This window comes from Hyla sarda, chromosome 5 (assembly GCF_029499605.1).
Source record: "Hyla sarda isolate aHylSar1 chromosome 5, aHylSar1.hap1, whole genome shotgun sequence".
In the NCBI taxonomy this organism is placed as follows: Eukaryota; Metazoa; Chordata; class Amphibia; order Anura; family Hylidae; genus Hyla; species Hyla sarda.
In genome coordinates, this window is record NC_079193.1 from 377,424,055 (window position 1) to 377,439,828 (window position 15,774).

Below are 15,774 nucleotides of genomic sequence, written 5' to 3' on the forward strand. Positions count from 1 at the left end.
AGGGAACAATAGTAAATACTGTGGAGAAAGTAAATCTAGGCCATTGGCCCAGACTCATCATCAAACTGCATGAGAGAAAAACTGGAGTGATTTTCCCATAACAACCAATCACAGCTCAGCTTTCACTTTACCAGAGCTCGTGATTGGTCACTGCAGGAAAATCCCTCCACTTTTTCTCTCCCACAGTTTGATAAATCTGGGCCAATGTGTGTATATATGGATGTATGTTCCAGCATCACTTCTAAACGACTCGAATGTCAACTAAAAATATAGGATTACAAAAATAGAGAAAAAGAAACATGGCCACACATCCACAGTTTGTATTTTGATCAATTTGCTTCTCAGCATAAATTCAAACACTAACAGGTTGTTAATATATATTTTAATCAAAAAGCCCACTCGCCACGTCAAGGCCACCTATTCAGAGTGGGTCCCTAACCCAACATTGGCACAGGGCAGCGGCGGCCACCACCACTGCAACACCAAGCCCGCAGGGGGAGCGACCCAGTGTCCAGGCAGCCCCACTGCTGCCCAACCAAGCCCCTGGCTCTGGGCTGCACCACAGACAAAGCATCACAGTAACAATGGTGGATGTGCGGCTATGTTTCTCTATATGTGTTGTACATTTTTAGTCTCTCCCTTCTTCCATAGCCTTCCATGGCCCAGGTGTTTTTGATTAGCAGGAGACTACATAAGGGTTTCCTCCTACCATTCCCCCAGCCCTCTGGCAGTGAGCACATGGTAGGTTTCATAGTGGTGTGGTGCTCTGTGGCGGCCATTGTTTCTTTGATGCTTTGTCTGTGGGGTGGTGCAGCCCAAAGCCAGGGGCTTGGTCGGGCAGCAGTGGGGCTGCCTGACCACTGGGTCATTCCCCCTGTGGGCTTGGTGTCTGGGAGGCGGTGGTCGCTGCCCGATGCTACGCCAGTGTTAGATTAGGAACCCACTCTGACTAGGTGGCCTTTATGTAGCGAGTGGGCTTGTGCTTTTGGATCAAAATGTATAACAACAATATGTTAGTTTTTTTTTTTTTTATTATGCTGAGAAGCAAATAGAAAATACAAATGGTGGATGTGTGGCTGTGTTTCTCTTTTTGTGTTGTTAAAAATATAGGATAGTTACATAAACCCAAAGTCATCCTCATATGAGAGAGTTGGGGGTTTTCTCTAAAATTCCATACAAGTTAATGGGACTTCTGGTACCTTACTCCAAAAGCACCACTCTGCATCCCCGAGTGAATGTGTTGGTCCAGCTTACAAGCCACGCCCATTTCACAAGCCCCACCCCTTCCAGAAACCATAATAAATCCAGAATCTCTGTGCATCCTCAATGGTGGTTCATTACCTGTACATCTCTACAGCGATGCCCGATCCTGGGACCAAGTTATGTCCTTTTCCTGTCCAGTGTGCCTCATTGTCCACTTCATTTGGTCATCTGGTCCTTGGTGCAGCTCACTGTATAATATTTCTGCCTCACATAGTGTTGGGTCTATGGTTTGCACAACTATACAAGGTTAGTAGGCACCTGACGGTGTGGTGGTGGGATCATCAGTATAGAAAGAAGCGCCCCTCTCTTTTTCTCTTCCCCTTTGTCCTAGCAGGTACCTTATACTATCCAACCTACCATTGCTGACCAAAAGGTCTACCCTCCTAAATCCTGTCAAGTGGACAATAACTGTAGACCGCGGGTACGGACCCACCATCCCACCAAACCGCTCTTACATTGGACCTCTCTTAGGAGCGTCCCCACTTTTTAACCTTCTTACTAAATGAAACCAGTTCTTTGCTCCAGGGGACTTCCAAGGACCACTCTCATAGACTTCCCCTTGGAAGTCTCCTGGTTTCATCTAGTAAGAGGGTTAAAGAGTGGGGATCGAATGTTGCTAACCAAAGACCTCAGCCAAGGACTCTTCTCTGCCTGTCCCCTTTGTGCTTCTCTGAGCCCACTGGGACAACCCCGCGGGCTCAGAGGAGCACCAAGGGGACAGGCAGAGAAGAGTCCTTGGCTGAGGTCTTTGGTTAGCAACATTCAATTGTGGTCAGTGACAGGGCGCACATCGTATGGGCAGAACTGGAAACTGCAGTGATTCCACCAGGAGGAACTAAGGTACAGAGGGAGGAGGCACCAACCAGACAGTTCCAAAGATAAGTAATCCCATGGCTGTGTCTACGCCGTATACTGGTGGGAACAAACTGCTGGTGTTTCCGCAAATAACCTAATAATTTTCACCCCCATTGGCTACTAATTCTTCTACCTACCACACCATAATATACTTCAATAAGTGATTGCTAGATATCATACCCTACTATGGATCGACTTATGTACCCTTCTATCACCAAATATAAGGGGGTATTCCCTAAACCGTCTAGACAGCTGGGAAAAAAACTGCAGTGTTATACATGCTTAAGTATGCTTAAAATACTTAAAGGGGTACTGTGCCCCTAGACATCTTATCCCCTATTCAATGGATAGGGGACAAGATGTCTGATCACGGGGGTCCCACCACTGGGAACCTCCGCGATCTCAGCTGCGGCACCCCAGACATCCGGTGCACGGAGCGAACTTCGCTCCATGCTGGATGACTGACGATGCGGGGTGGATGCTCATGACGTCACGACCGCACCCCACTTGTGATGTCACGGCCATGCCCCCTCAATGCAAGTCTATGGGAGGGGGCGTGACGGCCTCCCATAGACTTGCATTGAGGGGGCATGGCTGTGATGTCACGAGCGGGGCACGGCCGTGACGTCACGGGCTTCTGGCGCTGCACCCGACGCTCTAAATGAAGGCTGGGTGCAGCAGGGAGATCGCAGGGGTCCCCAGCAGCGAGACCCCCGCGATCAGACATCTTATCCTCTATTCTTTGGATAGGGGATAAGATGTTTACGAGTGGAGTACACCTTAAAGTGCCCAAACAACAGCGCAGCCTTTGTTGTCCATACTGTTCTTTGGGCAAAGCATTTGCAGTAGTCAATAAAACATAATTTACGCTATTGCCTTCTCACGCAACTAAAACATTGCGCCAAAGCACCCACGCCCGTCCATCTTCATCAGATTTACGATGGTCCGACTCCTATGTAAACACCCAACTTTATGCATTATATTTGTATCGCAATTGAAAGTACATTTACGTTCATCTTTTATGCTTCTTGTATAAACAGCAATATAAAATAAATTTCCTGTGGGTCTCCAAACACAACGTCCACCTCTTTAAAGCACATCATCAATTACGGCGCTTTTTAGCCCTTTTTCTATATCTGTATAAAAACAATAACATTTTATTAGGAATTACAGCCTCTCCCCGCCGTCAGAGGAAGGTGGTGAATGCAAACGGAACTCGCAGACTTCATCATAAATTGATAAAGCGCCTTTCTGAGGTGTAATAAAAGCCATTCATTCTGTCACTTTTCATTTTTACTTCGTTTACAGTGTTAGGAGGTGGCGGTGCTGCTTCACATTTAGATTTCTCTGATTCATCTCAGATATCGGCAGAAAAAAAATTCTTTGTGTAACAACAATGTAATTTGGGAGAATGACATGGTGGAGGAAGACATATGGTTCTCAGGCCGGGAACTCAGTATTATATAGAGAGATAAACATCTGGAGGCTCTGATCATATGTTCCATCTCCATCAGTGAGTCTTTATAATATATCGCCATAATACATACAACAAACTAACCAATCATCTCCTATACTATAATACTGCCCTCTATGTACAAGATTGTACCTACTATTATACTGCTCCTATATACAAGAATATAACTACTATAATACTGCTCCTACATACAAGAATATAACTACTATAATACTACCTCATATATGCAAGAATATAACTACTATAATACTGCTCCTATATACAAGAATATAACTACTATAATACTGCCTCCTGTATACAAGAATATAACTACTATAATCCTGCTATTATATACAAAAATATAACTACTATAATACTGCTCTTATATACAAGACTATAACTACTATAATACTGCTGCTATATACAAGAACATAATTACTGTAATGCTGTCTCCTATATACAAGAATATATTTACTATAATACTGCTCCTATATACAAGAATATAACTACAATAATACTGCTCCTATATACAAGAATATAACTACTATAATACTGCCCCTATATACAAGGATATAACTACTATAATACTGCACACTATGTACAATACTGCTCCTATATACAATAATATTACGACTATAATACTGCCTCATATATACAAGAATATAACTACAATAATACTGCCTCATATGTACAAGAATATAACTACTATAATACCGCCTCCTATATACAAGAATATAACTACTATAATACTGCTCCTATATACAAGAATATAACTATTATAATACTGCTCCTATATACAAGAATATAACTACTATAATACTGCTCCTATATACAAGAATATAACTACTATAATACTGCTCCTATAAACAAGAATATAACTACTATAATACTGCTCCTATATACAAGAATATAAATACTATGATAATGCTCCTATATACAAGAATATAAATACTATAATACTGCTCCTATATACAAGAATATAACTACTATAATACTGCCCCTATATACAAGGATATAACTACTATAATACTGCACACTATGTACAATACTGCTCCTATATACAATAATATTACGACTATAATACTGCCTAATATACACAAGAATATAACTACAATAATACTGCCTCATATGTACAAGAATATAACTACTATAATACCGCCTCCTATATACAAGAATATAACTACTATAATACTGCTCCTATATACAAGAATATAACTATTATAATACTGCTCCTATATACAAGAATATAACTACTATAATACTGCTCCTATATACAAGAATATAACTACTATAATACTGCTCCTATAAACAAGAATATAACTACTATAATACTGCTCCTATATACAAGAATATAAATACTATGATAATGCTCCTATATACAAGAATATAAATACTATAATACTGCTCATATATACAAGAATATAACTACTATAATACTGCCCCTATATACAAGAATATAACTACTATAATACTGCTCCTATATACAAGAATATAACTACTATAATACTGCCTCCTATATACAAAAATATAACTACTATAATACTGCCCCTATATACAAGAGTATAACTACTATAATACTGCCCCTATATACAAGAATATAACTACTATAATACTGCTCCTATATACAAGAATATACCTACTATAATACTACCTCATATATGCAAGAATATAACTACTATAATACTGCTCCTATATACAAGAATAGAACTTATAACTACTATAATACTGCTCCTATGTACAAGAATATAACTACTATAATACTGCTCCTATATACAAGAATATAACTACTATAATACTGCCTCCTATAAACAAGAATATAACTACTATAATACTGCCTCCTATATACAAGAATATAACTACTATAATACAGCTCCTATAAACAAGAATATAACTACTATAATACTTGAAACATATGGGCAGGGAAGGAGTGCAAAACTGATCTCCCCCACTCCCTCTATCCCTGCCTACTTGCCTATCTGCCCTAAATACCAGATCAACAACCACTGTGACAGTCCCTCCCTAATATGTGATAGAAGTCACTGTCAACAAAATAAACTACAAAACAGACGGTGGTCAGGATACTGTATGGAATCATACAAACTAACAGAAATAAGCTAAACACACACTCACACAATAGTCAAAGTCCACTTGCCGAGTCTTTACCAGTAGTAGTCAAAAGGTGCCAAGTCACAAATACAGCAGAATAGTCAGAATGCCAAGCCGGAAAGTCAGAAATTCCAGCTGATAAGAAATACAAGAAATAACGCTAGCTACTGTAGTAAGCTCTTTCGCAGGCAAGGTCTGAAGGCAAATGCAGGCTTAAATAGGGAGCTACTCAGGTGAAAAGCCAACGAGGTCAGCTGACCTAGCCCAGACAGCTGGGTGTAACCCAGCAACCAAAACAAACAAAAGAAATAGCTAGAAAGATTGCAGAGTACAGAGGTATGGGCTTGGACACAGATGGACCATCAAAATCCTCATCTGCATCCTCGTCCTCAATGTCACACCACTCATTAGTGTCCTCCTCGCTTATCACAGAATCAGAACGGACTATAGAAAAATGAATGCCACCCAAAAGGAAAATTGCCAGGCTTTGATGCATGTGAGGCGAGACATACCTTTGCGTCCAAGTGGCCTCCAGAATTACCACTTGGACGCGGACGCTTGACACCAGACCTGATGAAGTGTGTGTCTTCTCCACAATGAAAACACAATCCGTTGTCTTGATGGAACCTCCTGCTCTGTTTTGGGGTACAGATGGACCCTATCTGCATAGTTTCATCTTCAGGCACCGGTTAAAGTTTAGGAACAGAAGAGGAGAAAATGGAAAGACAGAGGAAGAACAACATCCCCGTCTGCGTTCACGGAAGCGTCTATCTGAACAAACTGCTAAAATCATAGCTTGGTCTTTGGTGTCAGGAGAGGGGTAGGTAACTAACATATCCTTCAGGACGTCAGATAACCCCAGTCTAAATTGGCAAATCAAAGCTGGGATGTTCCATCTGGAAGCCACACACCACTTTCTGAAGTCTGCACAATACTCCTCAACAGGTCTGTACCCTTGCTTTGATGTATGGAACTGAGACTCTGCGTACATAGCATGGTTCGGTCCATCGTACAAGAGACCCCATCCCGCAAATAAAGAGTTCACTGAGGACAACTCCGGAGCATCAGGATGAAGGGAAAATACCCATTCCTGAGGACCCCCTTGCAGAAGAGATAATACCTACTCTTTGGGCCTCAGAACCAGATGTTTAAGATCTTAACCAAAAGTACAATTTGTACCTCTCACAGAAAGTTTTGAATGCTTTTTGGTTACCAGAAAATCGATTCAGGAGACTAACTTGTGGCTCTAAAGGAGTTGAAGGTGGAGAAGTAGAATCAGTAGTGCGTGATGACTCAAGCTCCAGGATTCTGGCCAGCAACCTCTGGCCAGCAACCTCCTGGTGTTTCAACATGTCAATCAAGTCCTGGTTTTCTCTAGACTGAGGTTGAGATTTCTCTTGCTGTTGTACCATCTCAGCTAAATCCTGGACCAACTTAGTAAGGTTCGGCATCTGACCTACCAGAGTTGTCATGGGATCCATGACTAACACCTAAACATATGCAGTACTTGGGCCTGCAAAAAAGTCACATATGGGCAGGGAAGAAGTGCAAAACTTATCTCTCCCACTCCCTCTATAACTGCCTACTTGCCTATCCGCCTTAATAGCGGATCAACAACCACGGTGACAGTCTCTCCCTAATATGTGATGGAAGTCACTGTCAACAAAATGAACTACAAAACAGACGGTGGTCGGGGCACTGTAGGGAATCACACAAACTAACAGAAATAAACTAAACACACACTCACACAATGGTTGAAGTCCACTAGTCGAGTCGAGTCTACCAGGAGTAGTCTAAAGGTGCCAAGTCACTAATATAGGAAAATAGTCAGAATTCCAAGCCGGAAAGTCAGAAATACCAGATGATAAGAAATACAAGAAATAACGCTAGCTACCAGAGTAAGCTCTTTTGCAGGCAAGGTCTGAAGACAAATAGGAAGCTTCTCAGGTAAAAAGCCAACGAGGTCAGCTGACCTAGCCCAGCAACAAAAACAAACAAAAGAAATGTCAGAGATAGAAAGATTTAACCCTGCGGGTTCTGGTAGAACCAGACATCACAATACTGGTCTTATGTACAAGAATATAGCTACTTTAATACAGTCTTCTATGTACAAGAATTTAGGCATTAAATCAATTATATACAGGTGTTGATTCTACTTGATTTATTTGCTTTTTACACCTTCATAGTGTTTGGGGAGATGGCCTTTGCCTTGTTCCTTGGTCTCGTCTCAATCCTCTTATCCACTTGATGATTTAGGCCTTCTACCTACGGTATAAGACGTGTTTGTCTTTAGGGATGACACATTGTATCACTTCAGATCATTTATTTTGTTTTTTTATCCCTCACAGATGCACTCGCTGCACTCGTATTTGTTCTTTGGCGGTTTGTTGTTTACTCATAATGTGACGCTTATTACTCTGCTTTTAATTTGCCTTTTAAAGGTCAGACTATAAAGATGCTTCATGTGTAGATACAATGAGATTATTATCTGTAATTGTGGCTCATTTGGCAATCCCCTTTTATTATGATATCAATGATGAAGGTGACAGATGGGAGGAGGAGTCACCACACTCTTCATTATGGCTCCGCGTTCAAACATCGCAACCAGGCAAAGTGTCACCAAACACTGCGACCAGGCAAAGTGTCACCAAACACTGCGACCAGGCAAAGTGTCACCAAACACTGCGACCAGGCAAAGTGTCACTAAACACCACGACCAGGCAAAGTGTCACCAAACACTGCGACCAGGCAACGTGTCACCAAACACTGGGACCAGGCAAAGTGTCACCAAACACCACGACCAGGCAAAGTGTCACCAATCACTGCGACCAGGCAAAGTGTCACTAAGCACCGCAACCAGGCAACGTGTCACCAAACACCACGACCAGGCAAAGTGTCACCAAACAATGCGACCAGGCAAAGTGTCACCAAACACTGCGACCAGGCAAAGTGTCACCAAACACTGCGACCAGTGAAAGTGTCATTAAGCACCGTGACCAGGCAACGTGTCACCAAACACCATGACCAGGCAAAGTGTCACCAAACACTGCGACCAGGCAAAGTGTCACCAAACACTGCGACCAGGCAAAGTGTCACCAAACACTGCGACCAGGCAAAGTGTCACTAAGCACTGCGACTAGGCAAAGTTTCACCAAACACTGCGACCAGATAAAGTGTCACCAAACACTGCGACCAGGCAAAGTGTCACTAAGCACCGCGACCAGGCAAAGTGTCACTAAGCACTGCGACCAGGCAATGTGTCACCAAACACCACAACCAAGCAAAGTGTCACCAAACACCGTGACCAGGTAAAGTGTCACCAAACACCGTGACCAGGTAAAGTGTCACAAAACACTGCGACCAGGCAACATGTCACCAAACACCATGACCAGGCAAAGTGTCACTAAGCACCGCGACCAGGCAACGTGTCACCAAACACCATGACCAGGCAAAGTGTCACCAAACACCATGACCAGGCAAAGTGTCACTAAGCACCGCGACCAGGCAAAGTGTCACTAAGCACCGCGACCAGGCAACGTGTCACCAAACACCATGACCAGGCAAAGTGTCAATAAGCACCACGACCAGGCAACGTGTCACTAAGCACCGCGACCAGGCAACGTGTCACCAAACACCATGACCAGGCAAAGTGTCACTAAGCACTGCGACCAGGCAAAGTGTCACCAAACACTGCAACCAGGCAAAGTGTCACTAAGCAACGCGACCAGGCAACGTGTCACCAAACACCATGACCAGGCAAAGTGTCACTAAACACTGCAGCCACTGTGGGACACTGTGGCTGTTAATATTATGGGGGCACTGTGGCTATAAGTTTTATGGGGGCACTGCAGTTGTTTGTCTTATGGGGGGGCACTGTGGCTATTAGTTTTATGGGGGCTCTGTAGCTTTTAGTCTTATTGGAGAACCATGGCTTATGGAAGAACTATGGTTGTCAATGTTATTGGGCTGTGGCTGTCACTGTTGTGGGGGCACTCTGTCTGTCAGAATACCCTTGCACTTTTTTGCATGTCTATTCCGCCTCGGAATTGTTACAGAAATTTGTTTCAAAATTACACCTCCCAGTGTGCCCCGACAGGCTTGCTGGGAGTTGTAGTTTTGCAACAGCTGGAGGCACCTTGGTTGGGAAACACTGCCCTAAGCATTTAAAGTGACTTTCCCCTATAAGTATTACATTATCCATATTCACGCTGCGTCATTCAAGCAGAATTCCACTAATAAAATTCCGCGCAGTGAACATTACCATCAGTGTGACTGGGTCTTCCGCGAGACTCGTTCACACTGAGGAATTTTAGCAGCGGACAATTCCGCCGCTGAAATAGTTCCGTGCAAAGAGAAAACATGTTCGTGCACTGCATAGCCATCAGTGGTGATGCTGCAGCGCCGCGCGGTCCTACTGCCAGATGTAATCTCCGCTTGCGGAATTCTGCGAGCGATGATTCCGCAGTGTGAACATAACCGAGCACAAAGCCATTTAAGCGTGCGAGAAAGTGGCCCCATAACTCCTCCCAGTAAATAATAGATAAGCGGCGCCCGGTGGTGTAATGAGCCTCCTGATCGCGTGCACCGCGCCAGTTTCGTTCCACGTCTCCATCACTGAGTGACTGTGAGAAGGATGGAGGATTCCGCAGCCGCTGCACCTTCCGCCTCCTCCAGCATTTAATTGAATCCCCGAAGATTCGGGTAACATTGACCTCTGTACCGGTGAAACCTGATGGATGCCAACAGGCGGGCTGTGTGTGGCACGCTGCACAGAGAGCAAGAAAGAGACAGAGAGAGAGAGACGCCGACGATGGCAGCAGAAACGCTGTGGAAGAAGAGATTGTTCCCTGGAGAATTTCCGTAGAAATAACTATTCTGGCTTAGAGTATGACCCTACAATATACAATGTGATACAATGTAATACGAAGAGATTCCGAAAGAATTACGCAATTCTGCTGGAGTCGGTAATGCATCCATCCTAGGAGTGTGGTGGGGGAGGGGGACTGAAGCTTGCAAAACTACAAATCCAAGCATGCCTGGACAGCCTTCGGCTGTCCGGGCATGCTGGAAGTTGTAGTTTTGCAACATCTGACGGCAACCTGGTTAGGAAAAACATAACTGCTATAGGGGATAGTACTGCCTATTATAGCACAGGAAGAGTGTACGGACGTGTTCACACACGTTGGATTTACATAATGTAAATCCAACATGTACGATATTCTCGCTTAAAGGTCCTCAGCGGAAATCTGAGGCTTAATCTGGGATATTTGCTACAAGTGCGCAATGGGGAGGCAATGTAATTTTACCAGGATTAGTATTAGACTCGTGCTATTACAACACCTGCAGAGGACAAAGCTATTACAACACCTGCAGAGGACAATGCTGTTACAACACCTGCAGAGGACAATGCTGTTTCAACACCTGCAGAGGACAATGCTATTATAACACCTGCAGAGGACAATGCTATTACAACACCTGCAGAGGACAATGCTATTATAACACCTGCAGAGGACAATGCTGTTTCAACACCTGCAGAGGACAATGCTATTACAACACCTGCAGAGGACAAAGCCATTACAACACCTGCAGAGGACAATGCTATTACAACACCTGCAGAGGACAATGCTGTTACAACACCTGCAGAGGACAATGCTATTATAACACCTGCAGAGGACAATGCTGTTACAACACCTGCAGAGGACAATGCTGTTTCAACACCTGCAGAGGACAATGCTATTATAACACCTGCAGAGGACAATGCTATTACAACACCTGCAGAGGACAAAGCTATTACAACACCTGAAGAGGACAATGTTATTACAACACCTGCAGAGGACAATGCTATTAAAACACCTGCAGAGGACAATGCTATTACAACACCTGCAGAGGACAATGCTGTTTCAACACCTGCAGAGGACAATGCTATTACAACACCTGCAGAGGACAATGCTATTACAACACCTGCAGAGGACAATGCTGTTTCAACACCTGCAGAGGACAATGCTATTACAACACCTGCAGAGGACAATGCTATTACAACACCTGCAGAGGACAATGCTATTACAACACCTGCAGAGGACAATGCTGTTTCAACACCTGCAGAGGACAATGCTATTACAACACCTGCAGAGGACAATGCTATTACAACACCTGCAGAGGACAATGCTATTACAACACCTGCAGAGGACAATGCTATTATAACACCTGCAGAGGACAATGCTATTACAACACCTGCAGAGGACAATGCTATTACAACACCTGCAAAGGACAATGCTATTACAACACATGCAAAGGACAATGCTATTACAACACCTGCAAAGGACAATGCTATTGCAACACCTGAAGAGGACAATGCTATTACAACACCTGCAGAGGACAACACTATTACAACACTTGCAGAGGACAATGCAATAAAAAACCTGCAGAGGACAATGCTATTACAACACCTGCAGAGGACAATGTTATTACAACACCTGCAGAGGACAATGCTATTACAACACCTGAAGAGGACAATGCTATTACAACACCTGCAGAGGACAATGTTATTACAACACCTGCAGAGGACAATGCTATTACAACACCTGAAGAGGACAATGCTATTACAACACCTGCAGAGGACAATGTTATTACAACACCTGCAGAGGACAATGCTATTACAACACCTGCTGAGGACAATGCTATTACAACACCTGCAGAGGACAATGCTATTATAACACCTGCAGAGGACAATGCTATTATGGCACATGCAGAGGACAACGCTATTACAACACTTGCAGAGGATAATGCTATTACAACACCTGCAGAGGATAATGCTGTTACAACACCTGCAGAGGATAATGCTGTTTCAACACCTGCAGAGGACAAAGCTATTACAACACCAGCAGAGGACAACACTATTACAACACCTGCAGAGGACAATGCTATTACAACACCTGCAGAGGATAATGCTATTATAACACCTGCAGAGGACAATGCTATTACAACACCTGCAAAGGACAATGCTATTACAACACCTGCAAAGGACAATGCTATTACAACACCTGCAAAGGACAATGCTATTACAACACCTGCAAAGGTCAAAGCTATTACAACACCTGCAAAGGACAATGCTATTACAACACCTGCAAAGGACAATGCTATTGCAACACCTGAAGAGGACAATGCTATTACAACACCTGCAGAGGACAACACTATTACAACACCTGCAGAGAACAATGCTGCTACAGCATCTAAAGAGGACAATGCTGGTACAACACTTGCAGAGGATAATGTTATTACAACACCTGCAGAGGACAATACTAATACAACACCTGCAGAGGACAATGCAATAAAAAACCTGCAGAGGACAATGCTATTACAACACCTGAAGAGGACAATGCTATTACAACACCTGCAGAGGACAATGCTGCTACAACACATGCAGAGGACAATGCTATTACAACACCTGCAGAGGACAATGTTATTACAACACCTGCAGAGGACAATGCTATTACAACACCTGCTGAGGACAATGCTATTACAACACCTGCAGAGGACAATGCTATTATAAGACCTGCAGAGGACAATGCTATTATGGCACCTGCAGAGGACAACACTATTACAACACATGCAGAGGACAATGCTATTACAACACCTGCAGAGGACAAAGCTATTACAACACATGCAGAGGACAAGACTATTACAACACCTGCAGAGGACAATGCTATTACAACAAATGCAGAGGACAACACTATTACAACACCTGCAGAGGACAACACTATTACAACACCTGCAGAGGACAATGCTATCACAACACCTGCAGAGGACAACACTATTGCAACAGCTGCAGAGGACAATGCTATTACAACACCTGCAGAGAACAATGCTATTAAAACACATGCAGAGGACAACACTATTACAACACCTGCAGAGGACAAAGCTATTACAACACCTGCAGAGGACAATGCTATTACAACACAACACCTGCAGAGGACAACACTATTACAACACCTGCAGAGGACAATCTTATTACAACACCTGCAGAGGACAATGCTATTACAACACCTGCAGAGGACAATGCTGTTTCAACACCTGCAGAGGATAATGCTATTACAACACCTGCAGAGGACAATGCTATTACAACACCTGCAAAGGACAATGCTATTACAACACCTGCAAAGGACAATGTGATTACAACACCTGCAAAGGACAATGCTATTGCAACACCTGAAGAGGGCAATGCTATTAAAACACCTGCAGAGGACAACAATATTACAACACATGCAGAGGACAATGCTGCTACAGCATCTGAAGAGGACAATGCTGGTACAACACTTGCAGAGGACAATGTTATTACAACACCTGCAGAGGACAATACTAATACAACACCTGCAGTGGACAATGCAATAAAAAACATGCAGAGGACAATGCTATTACAACACCTGAAGAGGACAATGCTATTACAACACCTGCAGAGGACAATGTTATTACAACACCTGCAGAGGACAATGCTTTTACAACACCTGAAGAGGACAATTCTATTACAACACCTGCAGAGGACAATGTTATTACAACACCTGCAGAAGACAATGCTATTACAACACCTGCTGAGGACAATGCTATTACAACACCTGCAGAGAACAATGCTATTATGGCACCTGCAGAAGACAACACTATTACAACACCTGCAGAGGACAATGCTATTACAAAACCTGCAGAGGACAAAACTATTACAACACCTGCAGAGGATAATGCTATTACAACACCTGCAGAGGATAATGCTGTTACAACACCTGCAGAGGACAAAGCTATTACAACACCTGCAGAGGACAACACTATTACAACACCTGCAGAGGACAATGCTATTATAACACCTGCAGAGGACAACACTATTACAACACCTGCAGAGGACAATGCTATTACAACACCTGCAAAGGACAATGCTATTACAACACCTGCAAAGGAAAATGCTATTACAACAGCTGCAAAGGACAATGCTATAGCAACACCTGAAGAGGACAATGCTATTACAACACCTGCAGAGGACAATACTATTACAACACCTGCAGAGGACAATGCTGCTACAGCATCTGAAGAGGACAATGCTGGTACAACACTTGCAGAGGACAATGTTATTACAACACCTGCAGAGGACAATACTAATACAACACCTGCAGAGGACAATGCAATAAAAAACCTGCAGAGGACAATGCTATTACAACACCTGAAGAGGACAGTGCTATTACAACACCTGCAGAGGACAATGCTGCTACAACACGTGCAGAGGAAAATGCTATTACAACACCTGCAGAGGACAATGCTATTACAACACCTGCAGAGGACAATGCTATTACAACACCTGCAGAGGACAATGCTGTTTCAACACCTGCAGAGGATAATGCTATTACAACACCTGCAGAGGACAATGCTATTACAACACCTGCAAAGGACAATGCTATTACAACACCTGCAAAGGACAATGTGATTACAACACCTGCAAAGGACAATGCTATTGCAACACCTGAAGAGGGCAATGCTATTAAAACACCTGCAGAGGACAACACTATTACAACACATGCAGAGGACAATGCTGCTACAGCATCTGAAGAGGACAATGCTGGTACAACACTTGCAGAGGACAATGTTATTACAACACCTGCAGAGGACAATACTAATACAACACCTGCAGTGGACAATGCAATAAAAAACATGCAGAGGACAATGCTATTACAACACCTGAAGAGGACAATGCTATTACAACACCTGCAGAGGACAATGTTATTACAACACCTGCAGAGGACAATGCTATTACAACACCTGAAGAGGACAATTCTATTACAACACCTGCAGAGGACAATGTTATTACAACACCTGCAGAAGACAATGCTATTACAACACCTGCTGAGGACAATGCTATTACAACACCTGCAGAGAACAATGCTATTATGGCACCTGCAGAAGACAACACTATTACAACACCTGCAGAGGACAATGCTATTACAAAACCTGCAGAGGACAAAACTATTACAACACCTGCAGAGGATAATGCTATTACAACACCTGCAGAGGATAATGCTGTTACAACACCTGCAGAGGACAAAGATATTACAACACCTGCA